Source organism: Amblyomma americanum, chromosome 8, assembly GCF_052857255.1.
Source record: "Amblyomma americanum isolate KBUSLIRL-KWMA chromosome 8, ASM5285725v1, whole genome shotgun sequence".
Classification (NCBI taxonomy): Eukaryota; Metazoa; Arthropoda; class Arachnida; order Ixodida; family Ixodidae; genus Amblyomma; species Amblyomma americanum.
The window spans coordinates 68572402-68587127 of NC_135504.1; positions in this window are offsets into that span (position 1 = coordinate 68572402).

Consider the following 14726-nt stretch of genomic DNA (forward strand, 5'->3'; position numbering starts at 1 on the left):
GTACGTAATTTGTTCTCTGTGCCACAGGAATTGCTATACGTAGAAGTTCCCCATATCGAATACTGCAAACAGCCCGAGACGTCTTAGAGCGTGTGGCCGAATTCAGTAGTTCTCATATTTAGAATATTCTTGCGATTAAAAATATAGTTTTTCCCATGAGAGACCACTGCACCTGCTCGCAAAGGGATTAACGAAATGGTGACTCCCAACATGCCTTTGAAACGATTGAATTTGTGTAGTCGGATAGTTGCTATGTGTGTGCTTGATCATGTGATAAATCTGTGTGCGCGCCCTTCGATCTGTGGTCCGCATAGTCAAAGCTCGGCCAAGGCATCCGCGTTTTCAAGGAAGCGAAAAACAATATACGTCCGCGTCTTGTGCAGTGTCAGTGCGCAGTAGAAAAGACCCCAGGGAGTTCAGGTTAGTGCGGAGTACAGTATTACGGTGCCTCTAAATGCCAAATTGCAGCTTTGTAATGCCAAACCTCAGACATCTAGCTACTTGAGTATCTGGAACAGACCCGGGTAAAGAAATCTGAAGCCCGTCACGACATACATTTGGGAACATTGTTTCAAAGCCAGCGCCATAGCTTACTTGGCAGATCATCGCACGCAACACGCAGAGGTCGGTAACTGCCTACGACTACAATGAAACGAATAATAATAATAATATTAATTGGTTTTGGAGGAAAGGAAATGGCGCAGTATCTGTCTCATATATCGTTGGACACCTGAACCGCGCCGTAAAGGAAGGGATAAAGGAGGGAGTGAAAGAAGAAAGGAAGAAAGAGGTGCCGTAGTGGAGGGCTCCGGAATAATTTAGACCACCTGGGGATCTTTAACGTGAACTGACATCGCACAGCACACGGGCGCCTTAGCGTTTTTCCTCCATAAAAACGCAGCCGCCGCGGTCGGGTTAGAACCCGGGAACTCCGAATCAGTAGTCGAGCGCCGTAACCACTGAGCCACCGCTGCGGGGCATTTTCTTAAAAACAAACTTTCGTTTGTCTTCTCCTACGGCGCGGTTCGGTTCGTGTGTCCGCCGCGATATGTTTGACAGGCGTAATTTCTTTTCCTTAAAACCAATTTCATTGCCAGGACACCGCCATCCTACTTTCCGCGGTGGCTCAGTGGTTAGCATGCTCGGCTACTGGTCCGCAGCTCCTGGGTTCGAACCCGACCGCGGCGGCTGTGTTTTTATGGAGGCAAAACACTAAGCGCCCGTGCGCTGTGCGATGTCAGGGCACATAAAATATCCCCAGGTGGTAGAAATTTTTCCGGAGCCCTCCACTACTGTACCTTTTGCTTTATTTCATCTTTCACTGCCTTCTTTATAACTTTCCTTACAGCGCGGTTCAGGTGTCCAAAAATATCAGACAGAAACTGCGGCATTTTCTTTCCCCAAAAAGCTATTATTATTATTATTATTATTATTATTATTATTATTATTATTATTATTATTATTATTATTATTATTATTATTATTGATCACGAAATCAGCGCTGCGGCCTAGCTATTGCTGCAGTGCCGCATGTCATCCAGAAAGCTGTCACCGCTAATGCATTCAGGCCACATCTCTCTCTCACCACCGCCACATGTATCAAAGCACGATTGAGGCGTCCGCATATCCAGGGAGCCAGTTATGCGCCCTTCCTTTCCGCAAAGCCATCGCCGTCTAGAACATATTCAACTCAAAAGCCAATGAGCAATGTGAACGCCGACATCTTTCGCTTTGTATATCCTGGATTAGCTGAGAAAATCCACAATAATTTTTCCAGTTGGACACCGATGCCACGTAGTACTTACACGAAAGCGAAATTGAGGTGCACCCGCAGCGGAGGATCAGTGGTTAAGGCACTCGTCTACTGAGCCGGAGTACCCGGGTTTGAACCCCAAGGCGGCGGCCGCATTTCGATGAAGGCCAAACGCTAAGGCGCCCGTGTGCACGTTAAAGACCCCCAGGCGGTCGAAATTATTCCGGAGCCCTCCACTACGGCACCCCTTTCTTCTTCTTCTTCTTCTTCTTCTTCTCCTCAAGTAATATGGCACATACCCACGTGGGGGGATTGGCCAAGGTATAGGGTAGAATGCCAATGAAGCATTTGCGCGGGGAAGGAAACGTCAGAAGACTGAATCAAGATAAAAAAAAAATTGGGAAAAATAAAATGAATTCAAGAGGTATGAGTCATCCGGAATAGAATCAATCTAGCCTTTTTTGGACATGCGAAAGAATTTTGTGTATAGCTAACAAGATAATCGATTAGTGGCACTTATGTAATCGTGAAGGTAGCCGCATACACTGCTTAACGGGAATCCCTTGGCACTCGCACCGAACGATAGAAGAACTGTAAGAGACAGAGGCAGTCCTAGTCTCGAAAGAGGAACCTCCAGATATTGCTTTCTCTGAACCGCGAACCGCCGGCAAGAGAGGAGAAAATGATCGATTGATTCAACTTGCCCACATGATACACAAAGGTTTGTCGCAGCGAACCCGCACCTGCATAAGTACAAGTTTAAGTGAGGTATTCTACATCGCAGGAGCGTCATGGACACTTCACAAAGCCTTGACTTACACCACCGGATATTCCATGGGTACTTTAGGTGTTGAAAGTCCACGGTATTCAGCAACGGATCACTCAAAGTGGCTGAAATATGTTGAAACCGCTGGAAACGTGAAGCTGCTAACAGAATGAGGTGAGGGACGGGATATATTACAGGTGCGCTGAGAGCTGACCTTGCCAATAAATCAGCCACCTCGTTAAAATAGACGCCTGAATGCCCAGGTACCCAGACCAAACGGATCTCGCGCACTGTGCTCGGAACAAAAAACCTAAGTGAACGAGTCAAGAAAGATTTTTCCGAATTTTGGAGAGAGACAATAACTGAAAGGCAGTCTGTGAGAATAAGAACCCGTGCGACATGTCTGGGAATTTTGAGAAGAGCCAAACCAATGGCCAAAAACTCTGCGAAGAATATAGGAGTATAATCAGGGATACGAACGGAGTAGCTCCAATCTAGATCCTGCGAATATATGCCAATCGCCGCCTTCTCACAGCTGCCGGAGGCATCAGTGGAGAGAACAGTATGATGTGGAAAATTCTGTAGGTGTTCAGAAAGAAGACCATTTAGGGTATGTGCGGGCATATGCTTCGCATGGGACGGGAAAATAAAGTCGTAATAGAAGACGGGATCAGCCTGCGTGTCAGCAACTCGTTGCAAGGAGATCAGATCAACCTGAAGCGGAGCTAACAGACTCTGCGTGAACCTAACTTGCGGAAGCTGATAACGTGGCCAGTGATTAGTCAAAAAAAGGTGTGGTTGGGATACAAAAATTGGAATACTAACGCCTGGGGCCGGGTCAAAAGACTTGAGGAAAGTACGCACTGTTAGAAGTTGGAAGCGGGAATAGAGGTTGGGGATACGCGCTTCCAGATAAAGGACAGCGTTGGAAGCTGATTTTGGGAGCCCGAGGCATAGCCGTAGGGCACGTCTTTCCAGTAAGGCTAATGGCTGCAGCTTGTAGTTCGCGCTACCAGAGAACAAGGGGCAACCAAATTCCAGAATCGGTCTCATATAAGCCTTATAGAGCAACAGTAGCGTGTCACGACGCATGCCAAACTTTTTATTGCCAACTTGGGTCAAACGGCCCAGTGCACGTTCCCCTTTAATAACATTATTCTTAATATGGTGTCGCCAGTCCAAATTTTGGTCATAAGTAACACCTAGGTATTTAACCGACTCCACCTGCGGAATTGGAGTGGAGCGGTAGGCTAGCGAGATGTACATAGGAGCGTCGGGTGGAAATACCAGCACGCCGCATTTGCTGACATTAAGTGATAAATTGATTTGGTCCAACCAGACTTCAAGAGCATTCAGATATGCCTGCAAATACCCGTAGAGCACATGAATATCATTCGCTGATGCGAAAAAAGCTATATCATCTGCGTATACATAAACTGTAACGTTAGGATGAATGGGGATGTCCCGAACTAATATGTTGAAAAGCAGCGGAGAAAGAACAGAGCCTTGCGGCACACCTCTTGATTGACCATAGGTATTAGAACAAAAAGATCCGTCTGTACAGAAGAAAAATCTATCTTTTAGAAATTCACAAATCCAGGCGTAGAGGTAATGCGGTGGTTGTAGTTGAGCAAGCTTGTTAATGAGGACTGTGTGCTCCACGCTGTCATAGGCCTTCGCAACGTCAAGCGTCACCAAGGCCGAAACTGCTCTCTGGCGCATTGAGAGTCGTATTCGGCTCTCGAGATCCACATGCGCGGACCATATGGAACAACCGCGACGAAAGCCAATCTGTGCGGGGCTGAGGCCGTTAATGTGATGAACATGCTTTGTGAGGCGACTGTGTACTACTCTTTCTATTAGCTTTACTAAATTTGAGGTTAAAGCAATCGGCCGAATATTGTCTAATTGAAATCCATTGTCTGCATTTTTTAAAAGTAAAATTATTTTCGCAATTTTCCAACTGTGAGGAATCCAAGAGGTTTCCAAAGACGCATTTACAATATCTAGAAGGTGAGTTGGAAAGTCGTGCGCTAAAATCTTTAACATGCCCACAGTAATCCCGTCAGATCCCGGAGCAGCAGAGTGCATCGAGGAAACAATTTGCAGGAGCTCCGACACGTCGACCTCAGGATAGTCCGAGCTGGGGGTGAGAGTGTGCAAAGGTTCTGCTTTTTGTACCTGGAAACGTAAGGCCAGCCCCTGCGCGATGCGTTCAAGGTTTTGCTTAGCCTCCTGCGGAGACATTACCATTGACCTTATGCGATTGGAGGCCGGAGAGCTGTTATTCTGCGCCATGAATCTATAGAGAGCCTTCTTATTCTGGGGTTTTGAGAGATACGTGTTTAAATTTTGATTATAATCCTCCTTTGCCTTTTTAACAGTTCTTTTGAAACATGCAGAGAAGAACTTATAATTTATCCAATTAGCTGGGCTCTGATTATAGGAAAGGCTTTTCCAGGCTGCTTTTCTACGACGATAAGCTTTCTCACACTCCTCCGTCCACCAAGGAGACGGCTGTCTGGCAGGAGCAGTAGTGCACACCGAGAATACAGAACTCTCGGCAGCATCTTGCAGAAAGGTAATTGTCCGCTGAGCTCTTTGTGCTCGACCTGAGCTAACTATGGAGGGGAGTGAGGCAGATATCAATTTTTTGTACATGATGTGGTTTAGAAATTTCATGGTTGCACCACCTTTTCTGATAGGCGAGGATATAATAGAAAAGGTTATTGGAAAGTGGTCACTAGATGTACCTGATTCTTCAGTTGACCATGCAGATACGCGAACCCCACGATATGCTAATGTTAAATCTATGACCGAACGGGATCCTCCACGCATAAAGGTTACTGCTCCAGAATTACAGCAACGCACTGCATTCATTGACATCCAGGACCACAGAAGCTGGCCGCAGGAGTCAGAGCGACTATCCCAGGCACTGTGGTGCGAATTAAAATCTCCTGCGATGACTGTGCTGTTTGCGCCGCTCAGTAAGGTGTCCAAACAGTCTGTCCTGTGAACACCGATTGGGAAGTAGACGTTAGCAATAGTGACTTTGGCGCACTGTGGAAGGGAGATTTCAACCGCCAACAACTCACAGTCAGGGCGCATAACTGTCTGCGAGATTGATGCCCGGTGACATATTTTCGTAGAGATCATAGTTATTAACCCACCACCCCTGCCATTAACGCGATCTACCCTGAAAACACGAAATTTTTTAAATGTGAATGATTTAAGTGGAGAGAGCCACGTTTCTTGTAAAATCACAATATCTGGATTATGTTTATGAACAAGTAATTCAAGATACGGTAAAGAAGAAAGTACGGAGCGACAATTCCACTGCATAACTTTTAGACCCGCCATGTTTATCGACTGGTTAAAGAGGCATCAACAGCCTCCTTCAGCACATCAGTCTGGGGAATTAATTTGGGGGGTCCTTTCTTTGCTTTGACTTGCGGAACAGCTGACTTCGAGGGTGAGGAAGAAGCTCGACGCTTCTGGGAAGTGGTGAGCATTTCAACGTCCATGCTACAAGGATCTACGTGAGCGACACTGTCAGGAGCGCTGTTGGCAGGCGGTACTTGGGGCACGGTAGGAGGCGACATGGAATGACTCTTACTAGCAGTACTCGGGAGTGATGCCGGCGTAGCCGCCGAAACATGTGATTCAGTAGGCAGAGATTGGTCAGCAACAAGTTGAGATAGAGCCTCGGTGAAACTGCCCAGCATTCGCTCGACCACCACAGAAAGAGCCTGTTCTACTGAAGACACTATTGAAGTAGTCAAACTTGACGGTATATCAGCAACAGAGCTTCGCGCACGGCTGGCATATGTATTATCCCTCCGATCCAGAAGTGCATAAGCATCTGCTCTCGAACATCGTTTCGCTTGAATGATATCGAGCAGGCTTTGTTCGTCGGCTCGTTTCGAGCAGTTGACATCATCAGCTGAGTGGTGTCCCTTGCATAGGCAACACTGGGGCTGATCAGAGGCGCAGCTGTCATCTGAATGCCCTTCTCCACAAACCCGGCAGCGGGTCGCCGACTTACACGCTTTACCACTGTGACCGAAACGCCAACAGTTGTTGCACTGAAGAGGACGGGGCTGCAGAGGGTCCACACGATACACTATCGGCCAAACCTTGAGTTCAGAAGGACAGGAGGAACCAGCAAACGTAGTGATAACTGACTCTGTCGCAACACGCACACCATTGAATTCTCTACTGCACCGGTAGACAGAAAGAACCCCCACACCTGCATCCTGAAACTCCTCCAGTATATCCTGCGGGGAAGATGCTGGGTCCACGCCACGAACAATACCTTTGGAACATGCGAGCTGTTCCGGGATGAAGGCTTTAACCGCTAAGGACTGAAATATTTTGCACTGGAGCAGGTCTGTGACACAATCAATGTCAGCGGACCTGCAAACAATGCCTCTCCGGCCGAACGGTCGCACCTCAGAGATCTGGAGGTAGTGGGTAGTGAGAGATCTTAGCTCCTGCTGAAGGACCTTGGGGCTTTTCATCTTGATCGTTCCCTCACCGATCGGCACGAGAGCCACAGGGATGATGTCAATTCCATTTTTACGAAAATTTTCTAGCGGCAAGCTTTGGGTGGGCAAGCTGGCAAACCAGGTTGCCGTCCCTCCACCCGGGGAGGTCAGCGACATACCTGAGCCAAACGCACCCTCAAATGCACATTAACCTGGCCTACAGACCTAACCTGAGACCTGGCCAAATCCCCCACACAGAACGGCCTCACCAGAGATGACCACGTAGGCACCACCAGGACACCACAGTTGAGCTCGAAGCCAAGCACCAGCAAGAACACGTCAGCACCGTCCAACACTCTTCTTCTTCTTCTTATCCTTCTTCTTCTTCTTCTTCTTCTTCTTCTTCCTATTCTTAGTCCCTCCTTTATTTCTTCCCTTACGGCACGCACGGTTCAGGTGTGCGCCGATATGTGAGACAGATATTGCGCCATTTCCTTCTCTCAAAAACGATTTTTTTCTTCTTTTTTTTATGAAACGCAATCGCGCAGTAATCGTCTCGCATATGAGGAAATATCAAGCGCAAAAAAAAAAAACGCTTGGACGACAGAAGAAAAAAAAATACAAGCGCTGACAAGTCACCGCTTGTGTTCGTTTTTTTTTTCTGTCGTCCATGCAGGGCAAAACTTATTTATTCAAAATACCTTACAGGGCCCAGAAGGGCATTGAGTAAGGGGGGCAAAACAATAGATTAAGCAAATAGGAAGAATAAATTAAAAACAACGCGTGATACAAGGCAAAAATTAAACACAATTATATTTCCTCTTCTGTGATGAACCAACTGGCCTAAATCACAACCCTTCATCAGTTCGTCTTGTCAACATAGTGCAGTGCTGTATACGCTTGGGCAAGATGGTGTGACATGTTTTTTCCAGCGGCGCAGGGGACAAAGGACGTGATCAGCGCCGTGTCTGTGCACTTGTCACGTCTTTTGTCCCCTGCGCTGCTGGAAAAAATAGTGCAGTGCAAGTGTGTTTTTATTTCTCCATCATAAACTAATCGCGCGCACAGCCTGTACACATTTGTTATTGTGTAAATAGTTTGTGTATATTACCTCTCCTCCTATCCTCTCTTTCGGTCCCCTCACCTCTTGCATTTAATTTCTCAATTCGGCCTGCTATCCTTTATTTCCACTTTCCCAGCTCAGGTGCTTCAGTATCGATGGACGATGCCGGGGCTAGCAAAAAATATTTCCTTCCTTTTTTATTATTTGAATAAAAGCACTTACTACATCAATTCGTCTCGCAGATCACGGGGGACACCCGAACTGCGCCGTAAGGGCAGGGATAATGGGCGCTATGAAATCAGAAAGCAAGAAAGAGGTGCCGTATTAGAGGTCTCCGTGATAATTTCGATTAGCTCTGCGAGCGTGTTAAAAATTGTCAACTGCAGCAGTCGATCTGAGTTGGCGTATGCCCGTATGCGAAGTGCCGCCTTGTGTGCTGTTATAATGATGCTATTGCGTCTTCGTCTCTGCGACAAAAATGAAAGAACGAGCAGGCGTACGCGATTCGACTTATCATGAATGATTGCGTAATCCAGGGCTGCATAGGTCGGCTTCTCTCATGCCCCTGTGAGGGGTGGCAGTGCGCCTCACCAGCCCGCCTATCTGGTGCGCCGCGAAGCGTAGACGGCAGATTGCTTCCATGTTGCGAGTATTATTCTGAATAAACATGCCAAGAACACTGATCGTGGCCACCGGGGGTATTATATGGCTGTCAATGTGCAACTCGATGGGTCCCAGTGGGTCGAGTGCTGCCTGTGAGGCTTGCTTGTTCCTGATAACTAGGAGTTCTGATTTAGCCGGTGAACACGCAAGGACGTTCCTTTGCACGAAAGTGTGTACCGTGTCGATAGCTCGTCGTGGTGACTCTGCAATCTCTCCATCGGATCCGGAGTTGTCCACATGATGATGTCATCGGCGCATATAGAACGATGTATATGTGTGATGGCGTCTAACAGACGCGGGAGGCGCCTCATAGTAATGTTGAAGAGAAAGAGTGAAAGTAGAGCGCGTTGCGGGATTCCTCTGGTGCGAGTGTAATTTTGTCTCTGCTTTTGTCACCGAAATGCAGCGTAGCCGTGCGCCGGTTCAGAAAGGTGGCGATGTAGTCGGATGTCCGTTTGCCTACGTTCATCAGTGACAGGTGAGAGAGGATGGAAGCGTGCGACACATTGTCAAATGCCTTATTCACACCAAGTCACAGGATGGTGCACATAGCTCTTATGCGATTTCGATCTTGAATGTCTTACTGTATCTGCCACATGATGTCCCGACTCGAGTAACCTGCTCGAAACCCAATCATGGCCGGGGCAAAACGTGTCTTTTGCGTCGGCGTGCATTTGGAGCCTTTTTAAGAAAAAATTGCTGATGGCCTAGCTCTGTTAGGCCAGGATATACATAGCAAAAGCGCGCAGACGTCTGCATCGGAAGAGTGCATTCCCTAGAGGCGCCTATATTCATAGCTAAAACTTGAGCCGTCGTGGCGGAGTGGTAGAGTCTCCGCCTCAAACGCCAAAAGCCATTGTTTGGTTTTGAGCCTCGGCACAGTTTTTTTATAATCAGTGAGTGTGCGGGGGTTTCAGTGGCTCCCATCGATGTCGCCAGCGAATACGTTGGTTAGCGTTTAAGCGCAGGCTCTGTTAAGGCGCGTTTATACTCAGGCATAAGGCGCGCGCGCGCACTGCATGGCGACGTCACGTCGGCCAAAGCGAGACCCTCTATACTCCAACTGCGCTTGACCGCCGAAGCGTTCAGCGGCTTCGGCGCATTCTGACCACACCAGCGGAGACTTGGAGCACGTCTGTATTTCGTGCCGAGTGCGCCAGCCGCCGCCGGCCCGGCCAGACCGATTCGGCTCCGCGGCGATGCGCGCGTTGTGGCGTGATGTGCCTCCTCGGAGCACCGCCACGGCGAAATCGCAAGTTCGCGGACAGGATAGCTTTCGCTTTAAAACATGCTCTATTACCTTTCGTAGGCATGACGTTCGCGAAATTGGGCGGAGGTTTCCAATCTCGGGTTTTTTCCTGGTTTAGTAATGAAAATGATTTTAGCGAGCTTCCACGCGTCGGGGACGCTGCCTCCTGTCCTGTATCTGATGAAAAGGTCCATAAGGGCCTGTACTGATTTGTCGTCTAAGTTGCGCAACATGTTATTGGTGCTTCGATCGTCCCCTAATGCCGAGGTGGCGTTAATCTGATTTAAGACCAGCTCTTATCTCCGCTACCGTAAAGACCCTATCCTTAGAGCGTTATCCGACCCTGAATACCCATTTGGCGTGGGCATATCATTAGAGATGTTTGCGTACTGATTTTTAATGTGGACATGAACTCGTCGTCACTGCCCTGGAAAGCTTGCGCGATCCTTCGTGGGGTCTTATGAGGTTCGGTCTTAGTTTTCGCAGGATCACGGAAATGGTTAAGTAGAAATCATTTGTTTATATTGCCCAGTAGCCCAATAAGGCGGTTGCAAGTCTGATGCCACTGCTCTCGGCTATAAACTTCCACGTGTATGCCTCGATATCCTCTTCAAGTCGGGCTAGTCGAAGTTTTAACCGCCGGTTATGCGTATTTTTACGCCATCGAGCGTGTATACTTCGTTGTGCTTGCATCATGTGCACTAGCTTGGCGTCCGGACAGGGACCGTATTCAGGGTGGTGGCGGCGTCTTGAAGCAGACGCTCCGTCCGCTGTCGTAAATCTACTATGCCCTCCGTCGGTGCCTTTGCGAGCGGACATATCTGAAGGCACCTCCCACGACGACGCATTCTGCATGGCTTGGAGAGTGGTACACAGCACATAATGATCCCTTCCTATTTTGATGTTGAGATTCTGTCATCTCACATAGAGGATATTAACTGCAAAGGTAGAGTCGGGGCGCGTATCCCTGATTACAGTTTTACCAATGCACGCAGCTTTGTCAGGGTCAATAATTAAGGTGTCCTAGCGCTTTAGCAGTCTCCCAAAGTTTAATTCTCTTTCTGCCGTTTGTTGAGTAGCCCCATTCTCCATGGCCCACGTTAAAGCCTCCGACACACAGCTACAATTCATCTCGTGCAGTTGCAAGCGCCTTGCAGAGGAGGGTAGCTATTTTCGTGCTGTTTTCTATTTTCGTGCTGTTTGTGCTGTTGTCCTGGACAGGGCGCAAGCCACCACTCAGAAGCCTGCAAACAAATGCCATTCTTAGCCCCTACTGATTATCTTTAATCACAATTAAACGGTGAATATCACCCTGCATGCCCGCACTGCGGTGACGGGACGCACGCCACCCAAGACCAAAATATATGGGAATGCGCTAGCAAACCTCCTCCGATGACATTTGCCAGCTCCCTCGGCGGAGGAATTGGACAAGCTATTGGCCAGTTCAAGAAAAACAACGGAGGTGGCCCTCATCACGTGAGCTCAATAGGTGGCCTCCGACTGGAGGCCACTCTGGACTGAGGCCACTCTGGACTCGCCTCAGCCGCAAATAATTCCTTCCATTTTGGGGTCATAAAGTTGTAACCAACCGCCACCACCACCGGAATAATTTCGACCACATGGGGATCCTTAATGTGCACTGACATCGCACAGCACACAAGCGCCTTTTGTGTTTCGCCTCCATCGAAACGCGGCCGCCGCAGTAGGGTTCCAAGCGAAGTGAGCCTCCTTCGTCCCTTCATCGTGCTCAGCTGCACAACGCGCAAAAATTGTACTAAAGATTGTTTTTGGGGGAGGGGAAATGGCACAGTATCAGTCTCAAATATCGGTTGACACCTGAACCGCGCCGTAAGGGAAGGATTAAAGGAGGAACTGAGAGAAGAAAGGAAGAAATAGGTGCCGTATTGGATGGCTCTGGAATAATTGAACTACCCGGGGACCTTTAACTTACACTGCGCACAGCAAACGGGCGCCTTAGAACACGGACACCTGAACCGCGCCGCAAGGGAAGTCATAAAGGAGAGACTGAGAGAAGAAAGGCAGAATAAGGTGCTGTATTAGATGGCTAATAATAATAATAATTGGTTTTTGGGGAAAGGAAATGGCGCAGTGCGGGCGGTTGGCGCAGGCGGGAGGAAGGTGGCGGCACTGGCGTCCTTACCGCGTCACCGGCGGCGCCTTGATTAACGATCTTCGCCGATCAACGATCTCGTAACGGTGCTTCCATCAACCGCATATGGTGCGCTCCGGGCCCGGAGAGATCCATGGCAACCGGCGTGGTGTCGGCGTTAGGTCTAGCCGTGGGTGGAGATGCCGGCGGCGGCGCCGTAGGCGCCGTGCCCGCGTTCGCGCCTTCTAAAAGGGGCCACGAAGTGCCCAAAATTCGCTTGCCTGAGCCGAACGTGGTGTCCATGGGTACCGGTTTTAGAACCTTGGCATAAAAAGGACCGCCGAAAAAGTCGAAAAACTGCGGAACCCATGCGACACACGACCGCACAGTTCCGACGCCTAGAGGAGTCCCCCGTCGGGTTCGAACCCGAGCACTCTAGACCAGTAGCCGAGCGCCGTAACCACTGAGCCACAGCGGCGGGTAGAGAAGAAAAGAACACAGTAACTCTCTCTCTCTCTCTCTTGGTGGACACCTCAACCGCGCTGTCAGAGGTTCAACATCTCAAAGGACGTCGTAGTGAAGGGCCCCGGAAATTTCCGCCACGTGTGGAAGGGATGAAGGATGAAGCGAAAGATGGCAGAAAGAAAGAGATGACGTACTTACCAATGGGAGTGCGCCGCGCGGCACGTAGAGAAAGAGATGCCGTACTGACCAATGGGAGCGCGCCGCGCGTCACAGAAGAGAGGAGAGTGACTGACGTCTGTGCTCGTCAATGTGCCATGAGCCTTGGCGTGAGCGCGTGCAACGGGACAGTAAAACCGCAGACGCTTGAACGCTGAAGTATATGAGCATTGTTCGCCGGGTACACTGCCGTGTTCACCAAAAGGGTAGCCAAATACCGTACGTGGAGCCCCAATCTTCCAACCAACCAAGCCCAGCCACCAAGCATTGTTCGATTAGAAGCGGATGAGACCGTGTGCAGGGAGTTGTGGTTTGGCCGCGGTACGCTTCGAACCGTCGACGCTGATGCTCAAAAGGGGTGGCTCGAACTTCACGCCAGCCCTGCTTACTCGCTCCCATAAGTTTCTTAGAACAATGCACTCGAGGCATGCCCGCAAGATATTCAAGCCTGCGTCTTCGATATCGGACCGACGCTCAACACCACGGCTTGGGAACCTCACTGCGCTCAAGGTACGACCTGCTTTTTGGATGTATTTTTCAATTCATGTTACTGCTCGCGGAATTAGACGCGCAGCAGTTAGGCAGTTTTTGTAACGACCATAACTTCAGCATTGGCACCGCGTGGTGTTGGTCCTGGGATCTGCTGCACAGCGTCTCAACAGGTGTCCGGGCTGGCGCCAACAATACTTTGCAGCGTGTCCAGAGCGACAGCCAGGCTTCATTCTCCCGGTACAGCCTAAAATTTGGCGGCGCTTATTCAGCAGTAAACACATGAATCATCCGCGTTCTACTCTTGCACGGATCAAGCATTGTGGATAATGGTTTGAGGACAGCATTCATCTTACTACCCTTACTTACCGCTTTAGTGACGTGGTCTATGTGAAGATAAAGATCAAGCGGGGCCAGCACACGCAATAATAAAGCAACGGCGCGTTTGGCGTTTTATGGGAGGTAGGGCACGGGAAGACGCGAACGTTGTCCACTTTTGAGAGTTCACTACACTCGCCTCCGTTACCAGCAGTTCCTTGCAGCTTGGTGTGGGGACTTTGTTCGAGCTCCGAGTTCAATGCCAGCATCCCAGCTCCGACTGAACGTCAAGTTCCAGGGACTCTCCAGAGAGAACCAACTGCTCGTCTTCGCGCAGTACCTCAAGGCGGCGTTTCTCCACCTGCGAACCCTTCACCTCCATCGAGGGGCCGATAAACGCTGGTGCTCGAGACCAGCGTCTTTCTCAGTACCGAATGCAACCGCAATGAATTCAGCTTCTCTCCTGTGGATACATCTTGGTTACTTCCTGTCGTGCTATTTCGTGTTCTGTTTCGAATATTATGATGGTATGCGTGTTGTGCGCCTGTCGATGTGGCGACACAAGTCTACTGGCTCGAACATAGGCCCGCGGTTACCCTCATCGCGGATTTTTGCAGGCCTGTGCAAGAAAGCCGTTTGTTCCTCACGTGAACTCTTGCTTTCCTGTGACCCGAAGTCGTGTACTGCGCGCTTCGCTCTCGTATTGATATACGTGGGTGGCACGCAGCCGGGTATTGAGGTGGCATCGCTGTATGGAACCCTGTACGAGCATCGTGCCCGGAAATGTAGGATCGGCTACGCGCTGCGAGCCACGAAGTCTCACCTTCATGAATATATGCCTTCCAGCTCGTCATATATACGAGGTAATATATATCGCAGCTTTTCGTTAACGCTACAATGCTGTGAAACGCACCGTTGCCGCCGACGCCCCACCGACCACGGGACGACGTTAGTGGCGATGCGCACTGACATCCGCACTGACGCAGCTAAAGGGCATCGCATTTAAGATTGAAGCGAAAAGCTTTACTACGCTAGGTAAAGCAGTCGTGGCACAGGCCGGAAATGTACCTTGAACGACCTTCAGCCCAACCACGTTCATACCTTCCTTACTGCGCGGTTCGGGTGTCCACCGATGTATGTGAGACTT